General features: G+C 41.7%; 1 non-coding gene across 3 annotated transcripts in view; it reads left to right on the top strand.

Annotated features, from left to right (window-relative positions):
* The window catches only part of LOC115253634 (uncharacterized), an 86,960-nt gene that overhangs the window by 30,165 nt on the left and 33,947 nt on the right, over positions 1–22,848 (top strand). The window contains exon 3 of one of the 3 annotated variants that reach the window (XR_009998669.1): positions 18,291–18,430. The exons of the other annotated variants lie outside the window; for them this stretch is intronic. This is a non-coding gene — a transcript (uncharacterized LOC115253634). Of the gene's footprint in view, positions 1–18,290; positions 18,431–22,848 lie in introns of those variants that run through there. 3 annotated transcript variants of the gene reach the window in all.

Genomic DNA, 22,848 nt, shown 5'->3' with positions numbered 1-22,848 from the left:
AAAAGCTCTCACTCACTTGGTTGCCATAAAATTCAAAAATAATGAAAATTGTTTCATTTATGGTTTATGTAATCGCAATTGCTGCCACAACATGTAACTTATTCCTAAACTATATTAGGTGTAGTTTTAGCACTTAAGTATGCAGCTTTACGCCATTAAACATAATTTAGATTCTCAACTATTTATTTTTGTTTCAAGGTTGTGTGCATACTTTTTGAAGTGTGCAGCAGTTTGACGTTTGCGGAACAGGTCTTCTTTGTCTTCTTTACTCCGCCAGGTTGGAAGATTTCTCTGGATAAGCATGGTCTTGGCGAACCGGACACTTTTCCCACTGGGATGCTGTCAGTTACGGCACCCGCAAGAAGCTTCCATCGTTGATCCCCTCATCAGGAAAATCTTTCCAGTACACTCTAAATGAAATACAAGCAACATTATTAATATTTTGTACTATTTCAGTACTTTTAAACTTATTTTTCAGTTCCTTTTTGCATCCTCTCTCATTCGCTCTCTGTATATGCCTTTTCATATGACATGTCGGTATATGCGTTTTAAAAAGTTTGAACAACAGTTGCTAACATGGACCTGTCATCTCCTTAGAAGAACTGTCAAAGACCCGAAAATCAGCTGATTTTAGACGTCAAATGAAGAGGTCCACTCTTTGACAGTTTTGTACGGGAAGCCTAAAATAAGTATGTGGCATAGTACCGAAAGTTGACTAACTCAAATGTTGAACAATTTGGTAAAAAGATGCGCTCGAGGATGCGCTATTCAGAAGAAGTAGTTGCAATCAAATGCGGCATCTCAACATCTATGGTTGATTTAGAATAATGGAGTCTTCAGCAAAGTTCTTACGATGGTCAAGCGCAACTAGGTCATGCACCAATTAATTAGTAATTTCGTTGCTTAGTGCCGCTAGTTATCACGTAGAACTTTAAGCTACAGTAGACGTTCGCTAAATGCAACATGTTGACGTTTCACTTATCGAATGAAATTCGATAACTGTAACAACTGACAGACGTCAAAAACTCAGTTGCTGCAGAATGTAGTAAATATGCATTCGGGAAACATCGCATTCCAGCAAAAGCGCATGCCTGCAACCGTCCAATGCAGTGGACCACGTTTCTGGGCCCATAACTTGTTGATGAATCAGCTTAAGGCCTTTTTCGGCATCATCAGCATCGGCAGCCATGTTGGATATGAGCCTCAAAATTTCAAAGTGTTAATTCTCTGTCACCAAAGCGAATATTCGTATGAAAAAGTATCATCCTAATGCTCACTCGCAGTGATTGCGTTGATACTTTTTCTGCTGCGTTGCTGCAGAATTGACAGATTTTTATCACTTCAAAAATGCGAGGCAAACAATCATTGAAAATCAAAAAGTCAATGATTCGTTTGAAAACTTAGTGATGCAGTAAGACACCTTAACATCGTTGCTGTTTCTCACTATCAAACAATGTTCTTCATTCTCCTTCGCAACCTAAAGGCTATCTACCCAACTACCCGTAACCTGGTGCGTCCAAAAACATCGAACGGATCATTACCTCCGTCCGACCGAAGTTAGCTCACCACGCACCGTCAAATGGGCATCCCCGCGTAGCCAGCCAGAGCCGCGAGTCCACGCGCGCGTGCGTTGTAAATTTAAATTAATTCTTTCGAATTATGACGAGCTCCCGAATCAGGCCTGGCACTACTGACATTACTATATAATAGTCAGAGTTGGTAGTAAATCAACGTGTCCATAATTAGCCTAGTCACGCAACAGTTGAGACACCTCGCTGCATTGTTGTGGGTAATGGCTCTACTACTGACTCTAGTGGAGGGTAGATTGCCATTTCTAAGCGCTTGTCCATCTAATTTCGTTTCTATTGTGGCGGGCGACCATGGAGAAAAAGCTTTATTGTCATTACCGCACAGAGTACTGACAATCGTGTCCATTCAGAAGGCGGCCGGCGCGGGTGGGTGGCGATGGGGGTGGTTAAGTGCCATTGTTGTGTCTCCGCATCTGATGCACAACGGTTCAGAGGTTCAGCCGCCGCCATATTGAAAGCGAAATTTTCCTCATACTCACAGCGTCAGGGGGTGGCGGATAAGCTGGAAAACCGCCTTCTTTGATCCGATTGCAGCGGGGCGGGCAATATAGATGCACGTGCCGGCTCCGAACTTCGATTTCGAAAGCCTACTGCGAGCGATTCGCCAAGGATTCACGCTCCTCGAGGCGATGCATCCATCTATGAAGGCTCCACCTCTGCCAGGCAGAGTCTGGCGTAATTTTCGTGCATATTTTTCTCCAACCGCGGCGAGCCCCATCAGCAGCGTGAGCCGAAAAATTTCCTCATGCCTTGGGCGGCCTTTGTTCCAAATTCCACATGCCAAAAGTCGCACAATTGTTTTTGCTGTTGGCGGGCTGCAGGCTGAACCGCGTGCGCGTCGCGTCCTACCTATGTACCAAAAGCAAAAGCAGCTGAAAACTCGGGTTACGCCACTCCGCGCTGCTGCTGTTGCTGCTGCTGTGTCGTCGACGACTGATGGACGGACGCGCCCGCTTGTCTTTTTGGCGAAGGGGGGGGGGGGGGGGGCATAGTAATGGACCGCGTGGTGCTGCTGGCAAGTGTGCGGGGTGTATGTGTGACCTTGAACAAAAAGCACCCCGCGCGTTACGCCCCGCTGTCGGTCACCCCAAGCAGCGCTGTCTGTTTTTGCTATATACGTTTTCTTCACCCGTCCGTGCGTTCGCGTCGTTGTTGAGTGGAGTTTGTTTTGTACGAAGCTTGTTATTTCTTTCAGTTTTTTTTTTGGTAATAGCCCGCGTCTTTGCGAGTTGAGGCGACGCGACGCGAGGCGGGCAATAGAGCGCGCAAAGCGCTGCTCCACGCGCTCCACGTTCTCCTTCGCCGTTGAACAAAGTTAATTTCTTTGTTTCGCGAGGCGGATTGGCGGACGGCTGACGAAGTGAACTATACCGCGCCGCAGCCACAGCCGCATCGTAAAATAAACCACTCTCGGTCTTTCTTTGTGCCGGAGGGATCGGTGACAACGGAGAGGACGGAACGGAAACCCGCCCGCGCGTCTTATGGCCCTTTCTTTGCATGTGCATATCGCAATAGGGTACAAAGGCCGTACGTACAATGTACATATTTGAGTTTTATCAATCGCAATGTTTACTCAGTCTTTGCGTTATTTTGTGCCTATGATAAAAATTTACTTCGTCATATGCGCTAATTCCCGTAACATCAGATGGAAAATAGCCAATCATTACAGGTATTACGACTTACCTTTATCATTACTTACCTTACCAATCAGGCTAAGGCCGGGGTGGCCTCAGCTGTACATAGTAGCCGTCTCCATTCCACTCGGTCCATGGTTGTTTGTCTCCAGTTCTGCACTCTGCGTAGGGTCCGCAGATCGTCCTCCACTTGGTCGACCCACCTAGCTCGCTGCGCACTACGTCTTCTTGTACGGTCGGATGACTCTCGAGAACCATTTTAGTCGGGTTGCTATCCGACATCCTGATGACGTGACCCGTCCACCGTAGCCTCCCGATTTTCGCGGTGTGGACGATGGTTGGTTCTCTCAGCAGCTGAGGCAGCTCGTGGTTCATTCGCCTACTCCAAGTCCCGTCTTCCATCTGCACAAGCAGCTGAACGGACTTCGTGAAAATCGTTCCACTCGTTTTTATCCCCGCTCTCCTTTTTACACCCTCTAAAGCAATGTTGAACAGCAAGCACGAAAGAACATCACCTTGCCGTAGCCCTCTGCGAGATTCGAAGGGACTCGAGAGTGTCCCTGATACTCGAACTACGCATATCACTCGTTCCATCGTCGCTTTGATCAATCGTATCAGTTTATCCGGGAATCCGTAGTCGTGCATAATCTGCCATAGCTGTTCTCGATCGATTGTATCATACGCCGATTTGAAATCGATGAACAAGTGATGTGTGGGCACGTTGTATTCGCGGCATTTCTGCAACATTTGGCGTATGGCGAACATCTGGTCCGTTGTAGCGCGTTCACCCATAAATCCAGCCTGAACTCTCTTGCAATCGGTGATTACAAGTGATTACCTTTACCAATGCCTCATTGAATCAAAGGAAACATATGTAGAATGTCGATAATAACTTACGAATTGACAATTTCTCTCGTTTTGCGTACAACGAAGGTGACCGCACCAAAGCAGCAGCTAGCCGAATTGATCTTTATCACTGTTTAATTTTTACTTCACTAGATTCACTTGTTGGAACAAAATTCAATTCACAAAAGCGCTGAGGCAATTGAAAGTTGAATTGCAGAACGCAGCAAAAGCTGTTCAATTAATCAAATCAATCGCTGCTTCCCGTGCATACGAAACATCCTTTTTATTCATCTACTAGAGTGAAAGATTTCTTCGCTGCACTGTGATGGCGTATTATAATCTGGTGAGCAAAAATACCAATTGAAATATAAAATATATTATAGTCGTTATTCTAAAGCAACATTCATCTCAATTTAAAACTTTTTGTTCAATCCAACTTTGAATAGGGTATGTGTGCCATCAGTAATCTCATGTTCCCATTTTCATCCTATTCAAAAACAAGCGATTACGGCACCGATTGACTCCGTTCTTTTTGTTTTCATGGGTGCTCACTTCTAACAAAAAATACAAAAATAAAAAAACAAAACAAACAGCGCTTCAATCCTTTGTTATTCTTGGGATGAAAATGGGAGCCACATGCTTAATAAGGGAACCAATACCCTACATGATTTCATTCGGATTGCGAAGAATTCGATCGATTTTTCGAATAAAAACATACGGTCATATTTTTTTTTCACCATCCTTTGTACCCCCGAATAAAATGGTATCATACATCAATTGTACAGCATATGATTTAGTTATTATTCGTGCTATCATAAACTGGACTATACGTCGATGATAGGACAAATCGTTTTAATGATAGCAGTTATCATTTTGGGAGTTTTGATGATAGACCGAATGGGTCGTTAAGTAGCGTTACCATTCAAAAACGCCGAATTTCTCGAACAAATTTTTTGCAGTATTATAAGTGTTATAATCACTCTATCATCAGCTATATGATACAGTGAATAATAAAAACAAAACGGAAATATTTCGTAGGATCTGCTTTACCGACCGAAAAAATAGTACACCCCTGCGGGCACTTGTCGGACACTGTCACGTTTAGCTACGATTGCATGAATCGTTGATTGTTTTCACGGTGTTTTTTTAATTTGGATGGTCGGCAATCGGACCGTGATCAAGGTGACTTGGTAGTTTCTTGTGTGGTGTTTACGCACAACACCAAATTGAATCAGTGCTCGCGGTTGACCGAAACTCATTAATGTTGGAAAGCCGAGAAGCAGTTAGCGTAGACTATCGGGGAAGACATTGAATCGGAAGAATCTTCAGGCGAGTCTTCAGGAGGAAAAATGAATCTGGAGGGAGGAATATATTCTGCTATATGAATCGTTTAAAGCTGCACCCCAGTGAAAACAGATGCTGATATTCATGAACAGTGCAGTTTTGTGGTGTAGTGATGGCCGTTTGCGGCTGCGGCATACAATACTTCGAGATTTACATTTTCACAAAACCCCGGAACTTGCCGCGGAAGCTACTAAATGTTTGAACACACCCAGTTGAGCTCGGCTAATTTTCATTCTTTTGCCGAAATCCGCACAGCCGAGCACTCGGCAATCGCAATTTAACTGAGAGATCAGCAACAAGACTAGTTTATTCATAGCGGCACCCATGGGTGCCGCTATTAAGAATCATTAAACGTCAAGCGTTAAGCCAAGATGTCAGTAAATGAACTTTAACCGAGAATCGCACAACCGATCTCGGCATTCTGTTTTAAGAGTGATGATACAATCGTATTATTACTGGATTGTAGGTAGTTTCATGATGCAGCATTAGTGAAATTACCACGACTATCACTAGGAAAATATAAAATTATCTCATCCCATTCCGCCTTGTCGGATGTCTGCACGAGGATGTTTTTTTTTCAGGATTCCCCTATAGATTTTTCCCTCCAGGACTTCCACTTGAAATACCTTCAGGAATATCTCTTGGAATATCTTCTAGAACTCTAACTGGTATAGTTTCAAAAATTCTTCCTGGGGTTCCTCCTGAAACTGCTCTAAGGATTTTTCCACAGATTTCAATAGGGATTACTCCATTGATTTCCAGGAGTTACTACAGAGATTTTCCAGGAATTCGCCTGTAGATCAATCCAGGGAAGCTTCATCAGAGATTTTAAATAGTAGAGAATTCGCCAGGATTTAGTTCGGGGATTCATCCGATAATCCGTTCAGTTGATTCCACAGAAATTCTTTCTGGGTTCCTTTAGGAACTCCTATAGGGACTCCTCTTGTAATTCCTCCAGATACTTTTTCAAAAATTCTTCCAGGAATTTCTTCAGGATTCCGCCAGAGAATTCTCAGGCGATTTCTTCAGAAATTTATCAAGTCCCAGACAACCAGTAATCGTATAAGATGTTGCATAAGATGGTAAAGGGGAGGCCATATGACTGGGGTTATTTTACTTGGGGTTTATTGGAATATTTCTCTATGGGATTCTCCAGGTGTTCCTCCACAGAGATTGCTCCAAGGATTTCCCCATGGATTCTCTTATAATTTTCTGCAAGGGATTTCCTTAGGAATTGTGCTTTGCTGTTGTGATAAGCATGTTTTTCCGTTTCTGACATCACCGCTCTCAATACCACGTGTCATGGACAAGCGGCACTAGGAAGGGCATGTTTTCGGCTTAGAATATTTTGGAAATCAAAGGCAGCTAAAAACGAAGCTAGTTTGTGCAGTACCGTCTAACCGCGAAGGTTTGATCGCACCCACTTTAATCTGCACGTCATTCATGCGCATGATCATTGGTGACCGTACACTTCGTAGGTGCTACTCCGTGATTGACTTGAGCTAACGAAATTGCACAGAGAACCAATAGGCTTGGCGCTTGGAATTTGCCACCATTCTCAATGTGCACATTTCGAGAACTCAAACTTTATTGGGTCAATAACGACGCTGGCCACGTCCTTACGGTCAACCGGGGAAGGGAAAGAGTGTTAGTTCGACAACTGCTGCTACTAGAGGTTGTATGTACCGTAAAATGGGGTATCTTTGATAAAACAGGTAACTTTGATAGTGCGACAGGCATGGTATAGTTTATCTTACCGTCAAGGCACCATTCACCGTGGATCTAAGAAGATTCGGGGCAAATAAGGGCTGTCATTTGACACCAGTCTTATAAACACTGTTGGTGCCGCTTTTAATTGCCTTCATTTTAGGTTAAAATTAAAGCAATATCCACAGAAGTAGAAAATTTTTCACAAAATTTGGTGATATAGTACAATTAGTAAAGGGTAGTAGGGTCGCCTAATTCCGTGGTAGGTCACCATTCACCGTGGTAGTAGGGACCCATTCACCGTGTATGAGAAATTTTATTGTAAATGGCGACCAGAATATCCAAGATGGCGGACTTAAATCTGAAATGGCGGCTCAAAATTCAAGATAGCGGCTTATTTAAGATATTGAGGTTCAAACATTATAAGCCTGATAACCGATATGGTTTCTGGTGCCATGAAATGAATTTTTGTTAAACGTGTGAAAGTGCAATATTCATCAACATGTCACTTAAGTTTTGTTGAAATCGGTTTTCGAAGGCACGAGAAAGGTGCCATCACCGCTAGGTGGGTTAATTAGGGTTTGGAAGGGTGAAGTTTCAGTATCAAACAGGTCCGCGTCCTGAAAGGTTAAAAATAAGTATGCAAATCGGGCAACTAGTTTTTAAGATATCGTGGTATTTGTAATATTTGAACGAACCCTTTAAATTTCACGCTTTGCCTTGTCCTGTAACTTAAGTGCTAGTGTGCTCTAATATTTATGTAATTTGGAATGTGTATTGTCTAGCTAGCAGCGCTGAAAATGTCATTTCGACATATCTAAATTCAACCACCTACAGCTTATTTTAGAGGCTAAACCTGAGAGTATGGAATATGAAAAACTTGTGCGGCTAGATCAGTTCTACAAGAAAGTCACGGAAAAACGGCTCTTTTTTGAATATTTAAGGTAAATGTCACGGACTACCTTCGGAAAATGCCAATTGATGTTCGTAGTAAATATTTTTTGAATGTAATCCGTGACATTGACCCATGCGCGTAAATAGATTGCATTTATCCCCCTGAGCTGCACTGTCGTGTTCGCTTATCATGCATTATAGATGACGCACACGACATTGCAGCTGGGGGGTCCTAAATGCGCTCCATTTACGGACATGCATTTACCTTAAATATTCGAAAAATAGCGGAGTTTATCATTCACAATATTCTCAGGTTCAGCTTCTAAAATGAGCTGTAGGTATTTGATTTGAGATAAATATGTCGAAATGACATTTTCAGCACTGCTAACAACGCTAACCTCATGGCGGTTCGTAGCAGGCTGTGCGCGCGAGCGGCTGCGTTTTAAAAAATGTCACGCGTTTTCTTTGCTTCCGCAAATTTGCCTCGAAAAGTTCCCTTCAAATTGATTTTTGGATAATTAGCCATTGCTATGAGCGTTTATCTTATTTCTATCGGAGTCCAAAATTCGTCTTCATTTTCGCGTGATTTTCATGTAATTTTGGTGATATTGCAGCTGGATGTCCGAAAGACGCAAATGAAAGTAATCAATTTAGTCTCGAGAGTACTGCAATTCGTTTAAATTGGTGAGTTTGTTCCTGTACATCGATATGGTGCCTTGTACGCTGACCAAAACGTATCATTTGGAATTAACCCTTCCACTAACAACACCCAAATTCTCGTGACATCTAGGCCAGAGTGGACGTTAAGGTATCTACATATTCCAGAATGCTGGCTTTCTCAGTCTTGGGTAAATCAAAACGGCAAGTTTTGCTTTTCCTGACGTTTCGGCTTTTTATTAAGCCTTTTTCAAGGGGTAGGCTGTCAACCGTTCCTTACCCCTTGAAATAGGCTTAATAAAAAGCCGAAACGTCGGGAAAAGCAAAACTTTCCGTTTTGATTTACCCAAGACTGAGAAAGCCAGCATTCCGGAATCAATATATTTCAGTCGTACTCACCCAGCGGTATCTACATACCTTTCTTAGATGTCCATGTAATCTTCCTTTCCTATCCCTCAGCTGTCGCAAGATCGTGGCCAGGACAGCTTCCGGCTGTTGGAGGATTGCGTGACTCTTAAGAAAATTGTCAGTGATTAGCCCCAAGTCTCTGCGCTTCGATAACAGACTGAAAAGAGGCAATTCTTATAACAGCGGTTTGGGACTGTACCACCTACGAATTTGTGCTAATATGCTGAAGTATTGAATTCATTTTGGAAGGAATTGTTATAAAATTGCTATGGAAACTACATGTTTTCCATCAGCAATTCTTGATATGTAGACATAAAATATTCAGGAAACAAGCAACACATTTAAGATTTTTTTTTCTAGATAACTCTATAAACTATCAACGTGCTTATTTGTAAATATTATTTATCATATAATTCAAGAACTTAGCATTATTGTTGATTCTAAAAGACATCATTTTTAGAATTCATTCGAGTTTCCTCTAGGAAACCATCTGAGCACAGACAAACAGACGTAACTTCTAAAGGAAATTCCTCAAAAACTTTTGCCCGGTGTTTTTTCATGAGCACACTGCCACCTGTTGGTAGAACCGCGCGCGACACTGCGGCCATGATGGATTTCGATTTGACGTTTATCTAACACGCACACTACTTAACAAAGCGCCTGTAACTTTCGTTTGCATTATTCAGCAACGTATACACTAGCAAACGTCGAGCGATCGTACACTAGCGCATCTGGTGGAAGGATCGCGTAAATCAAATGAAATTTAAGTAAAAAGAAAATCGTGTTAAGTACTGTTCCTTTGAATTCCACTAAGAATTTGCATCCTTTGACAGATACGCAATTCGACCTCAACTGTAAGGTCGTTTTCGGTGTCTTGTACTTGACTGAAATTTGAATTGATCGTAAAATGCATGTGCCAAGTAGTTTTGAAGAGTGTTACGTCTGTTTGTCTGTGATCTGAGTATTCTACAATTTCGGAATCCCTAAAAAACAAAGGTCATTTCTAAAAGTTTTAACGTGTTTTTTTTTCGAGAATTCTCACCAGAACTGTGTTTGAGTTTCAGACAGGAGCTTCATTCAGAGTTTCCTGCAGATTTGACTAAAGTTTTGTTCATGCATGTCCGTTGAGATTTCTCCAGGAGTTCTTCGGATATTCCTCCACAATTTTCTCGAAAATTTCTCTAGAGGCGTACTTCGAGGATTTCTCCAGGAGTTTCTCGGGAATACCTCCCGGAGTTCCTTGAGAATTCCTCGAGCATTTTCTCGGGAATGTTTCCAGGGGATTCTCGGAAAATCCTTCAGGAGTTTATCAGAAATGCATCTGGATGTTTCCTATGAATACCCCCAGGAAATTCTCGGGAATTCCCGCGGAACTCCTGGAGGGATTCCCGAGGAACTCTTGGGTGAATTTTGGAGGAATTCCCGAGGATCTCCTGAAGGAATTCCCAATAAAGTCCTGGAGGAATTCCCGAGGAACTCTTAGAGGAATTCCTGAGGAACTTCTGGCGGTATTCCCGGGGATTTTTCTTGGAACTCGTGGAAATATACCGAGGAATTTCTTAAGGAATTATCGAAAAAAAACACCTGGAAGAAAATCCCAGGGAAATCCTGGAGAGAATCATGCATTATTGCTGGAGGTCTTCTTATTGAACTTCCTGCAATAAATTTAGTGAAAATCCTGGAGGGCATTTTCGGATAATTTGTGTACTCATTTCAACGGAAATTACGGAGAAATTCCAATGGAAATCTGGGGGGATTCTACCAAAAATACTGCAGGTATTCTTCGGGAGCTTCTAAAGGAATTCCCGTGGTTTTCATGAGGAATCCGTGGAGGGTTCCCCGGAAACTTCCTAGAAGAATTCTTGGGGACATCCTGGAGAAATGTCTGAAGAAATTCTAGACCTCGTGTTCCAGGAGGACTTCCCGGTGAACTGAGGAAATTCTCGGGAAGCTCATGGAGAAATTTCTGTGAAAATTCTGGAAAAATTGTCAGATCATTTCTGGAAGTATTCCAGTGGAACTCTTAGAAGTTTTTGGGAAGCTCCTGCTAAATTTTTAGAATTAGTTCTTAGATGTAGCCCAGGAGGAATTTCGGGAGAACTTCAGGAGGAACCCTTGGAGGAGCTCCTACAGAAATGCCAGATCGAACTCCTATGAGAAGCTCAAAAAGAACTCTTGTATAAATACTTTAAGAAACGATTACAGAAGTTTTAGAAGAATTCCAAGAATTCACTTCAGAAAGAATCGAAAAGAACTAGAGGAATCCCAGAAGAAACTCCTGGTGGAATCCAAGCAGCAATGGAAATAATATTAGAATGTTTAAGCATTTCTACCAAAATTTGCCTTAAATCCCACAAACAACCAAATTAAACAATAATTACCACAATTCTCACCAGAATCTTACTGAAGCTTTTCTGAAATAAAGTTCAATTTTCTTCCTAAGAATCCATGAAATTTTCAGAGTTACCTTTGACGAGACCTCCATCATTCACTTATTCAATTGTGTTTTGTATTTGCAATTCAGGATATCTGCAAAATCCTCTCATAATCTCGTGAGGAATCTGATAAATTATTATTAGTAGGGTCTGGGACCATTTGGGCAGGGGGACCTATTTCGGGCACTTGCTGCGATAACTTAGTCAATTTCAAACTGATTGACTTGAATTTTTGAACATGGATTGATAATGTATCTATCTGATCGTGTTCCAAAAATCAAGTCAATCGGTTCAAAATTGACTGAGTTATAGCAGCAAGTGCCCAAAATAGATCCCCCTGCCCAAATGGTTCCAGACCCTATTTTTAAGTTCGTCAACTTAAACAAAAATCTGAATCCAATGGATTTTTTTCCTAGAATTTCAAGAAAAAAAACTGCTAAAAGTTTGGCTGAAGTTTTCATAGAACTTCCGACAATTTTTTGGCGCTATCCTCATTTCAAATTTATTCCGTAGTTTTGTAGTTATTCGAAACGTAGGTAATCACCGAGCAAAAATGAAGAAATTAGTGGATTTCCATGGGAAATCTCGGAAGGAATTTAAAACACAATGGCTAAAAAAAGCTGGCAAAATGTCTTGTGAAATTTCTTTATAAAAAAAATAAACATCATTGATTGGTACGAAATATCTGCGTATATTCTAAAAAAAAAGATTTTTTCTGGAATTCTTGGAGCACTTTCTAGTGCAGCGTTTCTCAAACTCTTGCTCACAGCTCACTGGTGGTTCGCGAATGTTTAACGCTTAAAGGGCCGTTTCCAGCTCAAAAGAAATTTCTCGGCCTATCTTGATGCATGGGAAATTCCTTGCCTGAATCACCCAAGAAACCGTTTTTCTTCGATCACAGTACGTAGTTCTGCCAAGAATCGGTCAAGAAATTTCTTGAGCGATTCTTTTTTAACACGAAACTGCGCTTAAACACATGACACACAGTACTGACTCAGCACAGAGAAACAGACGCCACACTCTCATCGCCTCCCATCGATCATCTTTTTAACGGTTGATTCAAATATTCAGTAGTAGGTCGATTGACCACTCGCGGCGCTGGTATCGTTTTTGCTCTGGTTTGACGTTTGCTCACTACCGCTATCTAGTGGCGGCCCGGCCAAACACAGTACGTTTAGCATTGGGCGATAACGTTTTCTCGACGATGTTTTTAAATGAAATTTGTTCTAAGTGTTACGTCTGTTTCTCTGTGGACTCAGGATATGTGCTCAGGTGTTTAAACGCTAAACGAAGCCAAATCGATCGTGATTACAAACAAAAACAGGAACATTCATTGCAATTTTACAACCCTATTGCGCTGATAATTCTTCGCCAGAGTTCCGGGTACATACTTTCAGCAGAGTTCACTCAGTGGCTGTAAATCAATCTCCTGCACGGGAGAAAAAGGTGCCCTATAAGACCTCAGCGGCCGAGCCCGAGCGCATACCACACACGGCACGCCACCTCTTGAAGGACGTCCGCTTGTCAGCGAGGAAAATACGCGTGGAAAAGCGCTTGACTTTAAATACTCTGACTGACAGCGCAACCACATCAGCAGCCAGCAGTAGTGGTCAAGGGCGGGACACTATGCGGCAACGGAGCGAGGGGCGCGATCGTCGCCTGCTGCTTGCTCTCTACACGTTTTCCTTTCGTTCCGTTCGAACAGAGATCAATGCACTCGCGGTGGTGGAGGCGGCGATCGCGGCTTGCTATGATGGTTCAGGTCGGTTGCTCGCATGCCCAAGTGTCGTCCTGACGTTTTCTGTTGCTATGATGATGTATGATAATTATTCCACTCTTTGTGACGCGCTGTGTCTCTCGCCTCCTTCCCGCCGCGTTGAGGTTCTAAAAATAATCGCCCACACTTTCTGCGCGACCCGAACTGTGTGGTGCGTCTTTTTCGCTTGGACGCTCGTTTTAGCGTTATTTACTGTGACTGACCGCCACAAACGTCATCTGTCATTACATACATCGCTGGCTGGCTGGCTGGACCATGTGAAGCTTGTCACATGTGCGTCGTCGTCATATGCTGATGCTGATGCATACGCCACCACGCAAGCCACGCAGCATCGTAAACAAATGCAATTAAGCTTCATTTAGCGGCTGGCTGGTCGTTTCGAAACATGCCAGCTACAAGCGTCCAAGCGACCGTTTCGTAGCGATGATAAGCAATCAATTTTCGCTCGCTGTAAATTTCAATTTGCCCGCACTACGCCTACTGTGGTCGAAGGAAAAACGACCGCGTTATCATCGCCGCTCAGTTGACAGTGTCGGCCCATTGTTCAGCAGAGCAGCGCGCAGTAGGCTATTGTTGTCACTTGACGCTATACATTCTCGCCGTATCAGCAGAGCGGTGTTGTTCATGCTCATCTGAGATTGTCACGTATGCACGGTACCGTGAAGAACCGAAACTTTCTCTGACTCGCGCGGCACTGATTGGAAGCGAACATTACGTCACCTGTTCCATTCCTTTGAAACATTCGCGATCGCGGGAGGGAGAGACAGTCAGAGATATTCTAAAAACGCTTGCAGCCAGCGCCTCGCTGCCGGTTCAATGCGGAAATGTCACGACAGCACAGTCAGTAAGACCAACAACCGGTAAACATCATGTCGGTATAATTCCGCGTGACTAAGCAAATGATAACGCTCCGGGAACTGAACTGATAAGCTTGTCCGTCCGTCCCGCGCCGTCGGTGCTCTCGGTGCAATAATTTTTGCAAAGATTATAAAACCGCCACCAGGCAGCCTTCGAGTTGGTTCTGGTTCAAGCTTCGAGGGCTTTTTGCGTCTTATTGTACGCTAGCAGAACAACACAGAATGACGAATGAGCGGAGGAGCCAGCTGCCCTGATAAAAACGAATCCAAGAAAAGTACAATGCTTTGTATTGTATCGTTCCAATATGGTTTGTTGTGGCTAAAATGTTATGGAACATTAAATTACATTTTTACTTACGGTTATGCACCGTACAATGTTTCGAAAATGAACATTTACAATATAACGACAATATAATATGATACACAAACCATACATGTTATTGTTTTTATATAGTTTGAACTTTATGTAAGGAATATATCGTTGTTTTACCATAAAACAACCATTGAATCCATGGTTGGTAACAAAAGGTACTGTAGTATTAATGTTATGCATATCATTTATATAGATTTTTTTACCCGGGTAGCTAATTGAACGTGATGCACTGGGCGGGATCGGCCATACCACAAGGTTGTAAATCAAATGTAAATCGAGGAACAACGAGTTCTGGGTAAAGGTTCAAGCGAGAGCAATGAGGTGACCGAAGATGATTCAGTGTTAATTGATTTCGAAGAACCAGCAGTCAGTGCAGTGTCGAAACACTTGCTCGCGATAATATGAATGCAGCGAAACCGGGTTTTACAAAGGAAACTGGTTTATGAATGATGACATTCGTATTTTATTGATAAGGTTTCAATCAATTCTACGAAGCGAAAACATTCAATTCATTCTGAAAGCTTGTATTATATCCCAGATAGTTCAGTAAGCAAACAATAATAAACTGTATGATTTAATCTAACAACACAGCTTCTTGTGTTTACCATACAAAGTACAATAAAATAGGTTATTTTACAATTTAAAATATATTGTTTTGAATCTATAATCAATTTAATAATTTAGTCAGGTAATAAATCTGAAACACAAACCAATAGTTAAATTTTTTGATTTTTTTTATATTTGTTACACAATCAAATTATCGTTGTTTTGTCAAAATACACCATTTTTTGCCAGCTTTGCTTTGTATGAAATACTTCAGGTTATTTCAGAACCATTCATTTATTTAGTTAACATCAAATTCATGATAATACTGAATCAACAATTTGCCGCCATAATACTCGATTTGCAGCTGCAGCTCTCCAACGTCGGTCACGCTCCACCTGGTCCGCCCATCGTGCTCTCTGCGCTCCACGCCTTCTTGTACCAACCGGATGGTTAGCAAACACCAGCTATGCAGGGTTGTTGTCCGGCATTCTTGCAACATGCCCTGCCCATCGTATCCTTCCGGCTTTGGCCACTTTCTGGATGCTAGGTTCGCCGTAAAGTGCAGCGAGCTCATGGTTCATCCTTCTCCGCCACACACCGTTCTCCTGTACGCCGCCGAAGATCGTCCTTAGCACCCGTCGCTCGAAAACTCCGAGTGCTTGCAGGTCCCCCTCGAGCATCGTCCATGTCTTGTGCCCGTAGAGAACCACTGGTCTTATTAACGTCTTGTACGGTACATTTGGTGCGGGGCTGAATCTTTTTTGACCGCAGTTTATTCTGGAGCCCATAGTGAGCACGACTTCCATTGATATTTCAGAACCAATATATGGTTTTATCGGGAACAAATTCTAGCGGTTCCTAGTTTAGTTTTTCAAAGGCAAACACAACCCCATCATGCGACAAATGATTTGTTTTTTAAGTTACATAATTCTGATCAGTTTTTGCATGATTCAAAATACATTATTTTGTAATTCCTTGAGGAATCCCTCCTTCGATTATTCCTGGTATTTCTCCGGATATTGCCTTATGGATTCGTCCAGAAATTTCTTCAAAGAACTACAAGGATTCCTTCAGACATTATTGATCCAATTTCTCTAGGAATTCCTGAAGAGATTTCTCCAGAAACTCCACTTCAAGTTCTGAACTAATTTCTACTATGATATCTCTCTTCAGACATTCTTACAGAGGAGTTTCAGAAAAAAACCATGAGGAATTGCTGGAGCAATCCCTGGATAAAACCTCAGAAGGAATTCTTCGATGATTACTTGGAAAAATTCCTAGAAAAATCACCGAAGGAATTTTTGAAAGAATCCTTGGAAGACTGCCCGGAAGAATGCCAGCAAGAATACTAGGAGAAATCCTCTGATGAATCGCTAGGAAAAAATCTGGAGGTATAAAAGAAAGATTATTTTAGGGAGACCTATGAGAAATTTTTTGAAGACATTTAGAATGGAAATCACTGGGAAAATCCCCGAAAGAATTTTTGTACAAAAATGATTGCTGGAAGAATCGCAGGAGGAATTCCAGCTGAAACTCCTAAAGGGAGGCTATACTAGGAGCTTCTGTAGGAATATCTAGTTATATTCTCTGATTAGTTCTTCTTGCAATAATAGCTAGTGATTATAGCTTCTGGAAGAATCGCAGGATGATTTCCTTGAATAATCCCAGCAAGTATTCCTTAAGTAATCTAAGGAGAAACTCCTAAAACAATTCCTAGAGGTATTGAGTAGGTATTTCTGGAGAAATACTAGAAGGAATTGTTGGTGGAAACTCTTTACCGTAATTTCTTGATAAACCCCATTAGGAATGCCTGGAGGAATTCTAAAGGGAAGTTCCTTGAAGAAATATCTGAAAGAACACTTAGAGAAATCCCTGCACCGCAGGAGGATTTCTTGAGGAATCCCAAGAAGATTACTCGGCAAAGTTTTGGCAAGAATGCCAGGAGAAATGCATAGTAGAATCTTTAGATACAATTCTATGTACCACAGTTACAATTTCTGTGGGAGTGCCAGGAGAAGTTGCTGAAAACCTGCAAGATGAATTCTATGAGGAATCATAGCTACCAAGGCCTAGAGGAGTCCAAGAAGGGTTTCACGAGAAACTTCACGGGGAATACCTGGATTAAATGTGTGGAGCAATTTTGAATAAATCTGAAGAATAATCACCGAAGGAATATCTGAAAGAATCTCATCGATTGCTCGGAAGAATCCCAGCAAGAATGCTGAGAAAAATCTGTAGAGGAATCCCTAGAAGAATCCATGAAGATACAACAGATAGAATTGCTGGATGCTTGCAGCATCTGAAGATACCCCAGATAGAATTGCTGAAGACATTGCTAAAAGGACCATAGGAGGAATTGCATGAGGAATCCCAGCTGGAGTACCTGGAGGAAGACCAAAAGGAGCTCCTGGAGGAATTCCTGCAGGATTCAACGGAGCAACTTCTAGAAGAATCTCAGGAAGATTGCGTTGGATAACCCTAGCAACAATTCCTGAAGGAATTGCAGGAGAAAACTTCAAAGCAATCCCCAGAAGAATTCCTGGAGGTATAACGGTAAGAATTGCTGGAGGAACCCTCGGAAGAATTACTGGAAGAACCACAGCAGACATGTCTAGTGAAATTCAATCAGGATAGGTAAGAGGAAACCTAAGAAAACGTCCTTGAAGAAATACCTCAGGGATCATAAAGGAATACCTAGAGAAATTGCTGGAACTATTGAAAGAGGCATTCCTTGAGGAATACGGGCCGGATCACAACGTCAGCGACCATAATTTGCTTAAGTTGCTTTTTTGCGCAATAATGTCCAAAATAATGGATGCGTCATAATATTCTATATGTTCGGACGTTCTGTCCCGAAAAAATGCGCTTCAGAGTCCTGGGACATTATGGCCTCGGGCGTTATGATACTGCACCGAGAAATCCAACGCGAATACAGCTCAGAATAATGTAGCTTAAAAAAACATGACATTTTAGTGATAACGGAAGCGTTAAAAGCTTATAAGTGGGTTTAAAAATCACTTCAAGTAAGAAGAATAATTAGGTATCATCAGGGTTGTTGTATACGTATAGTCTTTATTTAATGTTTGTAGGAATGGGTACTTATCCAGTGTTAAGTGTTTTACTTAATAATATGCAACTATCGCAAATCAATTATTCAATACTCCCACATTGCGAAAGCTTGTCACATGTTCTCTAATCATAATTTTTTTTTGTATCTTTTCAGGTATGAACAACGTCTTCTCAAACTGAACTCAAACTTAACCCTAGTAGGGTATTGGGGTCAATATGACCATGACAGGTACGCTGAACGTGTACTACGCCATCATGGTGCAAAAAACCTAATACCTTAGGAGGGTTAATAGAAACAATAGAATAGAAAAGTTTCTTAAGTAACATATTAAGGCCGTATTATTTGGACATCCAGAGTTTATAAGAAGCACCATAAAACCAAAATGGAAGAGTTATTTGTCTGTGGTTTTGGTTTTACCGTGGTTTTTGGGCCTTGTCAAGGCTAAAGGTTCTTCAATTTGTTACTCGGGTCATTTCATCGTAACCGTAATTATAACCACATTTTGAGCACACTACAACTCATATTTATTACTACTAAAAAGTCATGCGATACAAAAGCCCATATCCGTTAACATTTATCCAATTTCCCGATACTTGGTACAATTAATCCGATTTATCCGATTATCTTTTTCCACTTCTGAAACTGTCAAACACTTTAACCACTGTAGCATTTAGTATCCGACCACAGATAAATGAACATCTTAACCCTCGAACGATCGCGCTGTTGTATTTTGTACAACACGTTGAAAAAATCTCGCTTTTTGTACTCAGCATAAGCGTGGTGCTGACGGTGATGGCCAACCGCGCGAGTTACGGAAGGTTAAGTATGCAGCAACCATGACGTTCGAATCAATGCAAGCCACAAGACAAGGGAGTTTTAACTCGACTGGCCTCTTCCAGTACCTTTTCTAATAATGTCTGATCAGCTAGTTACATGTGCGCAAAAATAAAACAATGAGATGACTTCTTGAAATTACCAGGCTGCCTCAAGGTGTAAAATATGGCATCAGCACTGTGATGATGCAATCGCTCGCCCTCTGTGTCTGTGTGGGTTAGGGGCCTTACTGCAAATACATGTTTTTCGGGAAATTGGGTCAGTTCCTGGTAGAAAACGATGGAATACTTCCTCAATCTTGCTTAACATGAAATCAATCTGCTATCAATCATTAAAATGCAAGTACTAATTCTAAAAAAAAAACCCAAATTAATCCACCTAGTGGTGATAGTGCCTTTCTCATCGAATATGTTCTCACAATCTTTCCGTCGACGTAAGTGAAAGTGTTCCTAAATCCTGATATTTTTTTTTAAAGAAAAGCAAGCATTTTATCAAAGCCACCATTGAATTGACTTAAAACTTATCAATGGCACATGGTCCGACGTTATGTTCAACGTATATGCAGAGCTGAATAATATCAGACTTCTCAGTTGACTGCTTGAGCACCTTCACCAACACTGGAGGCTGATCAATATCAAGACGATACTAACAAGCTAAGATATAAGTTTAACAATTACAGATCACTTCGCGGTCTTCGACAAAATTTTTTCTGCATATTTTAAGCTATATTCTATTGACCGTTGAAAACAAGAACGATAGGTAGTAATTATAGTGAGACGTCTGTTTGTATGTGGGTTTAGTTTGTAAAGAATTTGTTCTCTTACACATATTTATCGCTTGCATGGAATTTATTTACTTTCGTAGTTCCGGCGAAGTACCGAACGCTGGTTGTGCAACTCTACCGGCAGTCTCTAATGTGATATGAGCCTATTTTCTAGTTAACCGTTCCTCAGGCTATTAAATAAGCCGTAATGTAATGTATCGCATGGTACATTTGATTACTTTCGATGCGGTACCGGAACAGGTACCCGCACTACCGGGTCTCCCAAATATAGTCTGAGACTATTTCATTGCTTACGAGCATTAGGTTAAAAACACGATTAGCTTTATCTAATACATTTGACCACTTCCAGTGGGACACCCAGAACTGGTTTCGGGACACTAACGGTTGTCTAAAATATGATATGAGGCTAAGTTCTTACAAATCGATCATTGTGTTATCAAAAAAGCTGCTATTTCATGTACTGTCAAACCCTGCGCATTCATTACTCTTTAATACGACATTGTTTAATTCGACAATGTCACAATGTAATACACTGTAAATACGATTCGATATTGTGCTGTTACTCACACCCGTAGCGGCTCCTCGTGCAGCTGCTACTTCCGAAAGTTCAAATTTGGTGCTTTCCGACACCTGATCCGTTTTTTGACCAACTTCAGTGAACTTCGGAAGCCAACAATCGTAAAAGGAACAAGCTATCAATTCGTACCACCACAATATCTGTAGGATTTGTATTCAAAAACCAACCCTGCAATCTAAACAAAAACTAAAATATAATTAGTTTATCGAATTAAAAGTTCACCCAGGTAATCTGACAGCAATCATTGTCGAATTAGCGTGGTTTTATGGCACCACACGCATGGGTTTGCTTCAATTTCACTCTTGTACCGACTTTTCAAACCCTCTAAGCAATTTCACATTTACCACTTTCCAACGCAATTTCGGTTCACATTTCATCACTTACCGATTGTCCCTGATGCGGTCTTAGACTAGTTTCATGCAAATTTTTAATCAGTTTTCCTAAAAAAAGTCGCGAATTGATGTACTGCATGAATGGGTGTGGTTCATTTGTACATATCGCCGGTTCCTGCGAGACACTCGAAACTGATTCCGGAACACTAACGTTAGTCTTAAATGTGGCCTGAGACTATTTTCTTGCTGACCGTTCTTCGCGTTATCGAAGAAGCCGTTATTTAATATGCTGTGTGTACTTCTCGTGGTTCCGTTCTACATTTGACCACTTTCGTTGGGGCACCTGGAACCGGTTTCGGTACACTATTGGTATTCCAAAGTATGGCCTATGATTTTTTTTATCATGTTAACCGTTCATTAGGTTACCTAAAAAGTCATGGCGCACCCGTAATCGGTTGCGGAATACTATCGGTTGTCCCAAATATGGCCGAAAACTTTTTTTAGGCAACTCGAGATACCTAAAAATCCGCGATTTGATGTGTTGCATGCCTGGGCTTCGTTCACTTTTATATTTGGCCATGTCCAGCGGGACACCCACAACCGGTTCCGGACATTACCGGTTCAGATATGTTCGGAAAATATTTTCCTGCTTACTGTTCATCAAAATAACAAAAAAGCGACTATTTGATATGTCGCATGCATGGGTTATACTTGGCTATCTCCGACGGGACATCTGGAACCGGTTCCGGAACACTACCGGTTCCGATATGATTAAAGAATGATTTCCTGCTTACTGTTCATCAGATTATCTAAAAAGCCACGGTTTGATATGTCGCATGCATGGTTTTGGTTCAATTTTATATTTGGCCACTTCCGGCGGACACCCGGAACCGGTTCTGAAACACAACCGGTTGAGATATGGTCTGAGAATATTTTCCTGCTTACTGTTCATCTGGATATCAAAAAAGCCACTATTTGATATGTCGCATGCATGGGTTTGGTTAACTTTTATACTTGGCCACCTCCGGCGGGACATCTGCAACCGGTTCCGGAACACTACCGGTTCCAATATGGTCTGATAATGTTTTCCTGCTTACTGTTCATCAGGTTATCGAAAAAGCCGCAGTTTGATATCTCGCATGCATGGGTTTTGTCCACTTTTATGTTTGGCCACTTCCGGCTGGACACCCGGAACCGGTTCCGGAACACTACTGGTTCAGATATGGTCTGAGACTATTTTCCTGCTTACCGTTCATCAGGTTATCGAAAATCCCGTGGTTTGATGTGTCGCATGCATGTGTTAAATGCATTTTCATATCTGGCCCCTTCCTGTGGTACCGGTCCGGAACACCTAAATGGCCATAACTCCGGAACGGCTGGACCGATCCAAACTATTTTCAATAGGAAACAATGGGACCAGATTCCCCGTCGAATGAACCGTCGGTCATTAAAATCGGTTGAGGTTTACTGCCAAAAAGTGATGTGAGTTTTTTTTGTACACACACATACACACATACACACACACATACATACACACACACATACATACACACAGACATCACCTCAATTCGTCGAGCTGAGTTGATTGGTATATGTGACTCGACCCTCCGGGCCTTCTATCGAAAAGTCATTTTTGGAGTGAACATATAGCCTTTCCAGTACACTTAGTGTACGAGAAAGGCAAAAATATGATTTGGAAATTCGCGATATTTTAGATAAATTATGCAATTCGTTCAGCGTTACTCGAACTATGGATTGCGACCTGCGAGATGAATTATGGTGGACCGCGGAGTTACCCCAGTTAGATTGAGAATGTTGATGTAATTTTTGGAAAATTGTGTGTATAAGCTGCGTGAAGAAGCTCCTGGCAATAATCAGAATTCTTGAAGAACGTTCACCATTTCCCTGAAACCTCTGTGAGGGCTTTCAAACTTAATCGGACGAATCTCTGCCGCAAGTTTCTGTAAGAGTTTCTATAAGAATGTGTGAAAATGTATCTGAATACGTATTCTCGGCAGCTTTAATCTCTTCGTTGTTTTTTGAAGCCTGTTGGTCTCAGAATTGGCCTCAAATCCTTCCCAACCAAGCTGAGTTATATGCTCAAATTTCAGGCAATTCAGCCCACAAAAACCCCCCATTACGAAGAGAACAAACCTGCCGATAATACCCTTCGTCACCCTATAT

This window comes from Aedes albopictus, chromosome 3 (assembly GCF_035046485.1).
Source record: "Aedes albopictus strain Foshan chromosome 3, AalbF5, whole genome shotgun sequence".
Classification (NCBI taxonomy): Eukaryota; Metazoa; Arthropoda; class Insecta; order Diptera; family Culicidae; genus Aedes; species Aedes albopictus.
The sequence above is the reverse complement of the archived record's forward strand: the minus strand, read 5'-3'. Positions and strand labels throughout refer to the sequence as shown.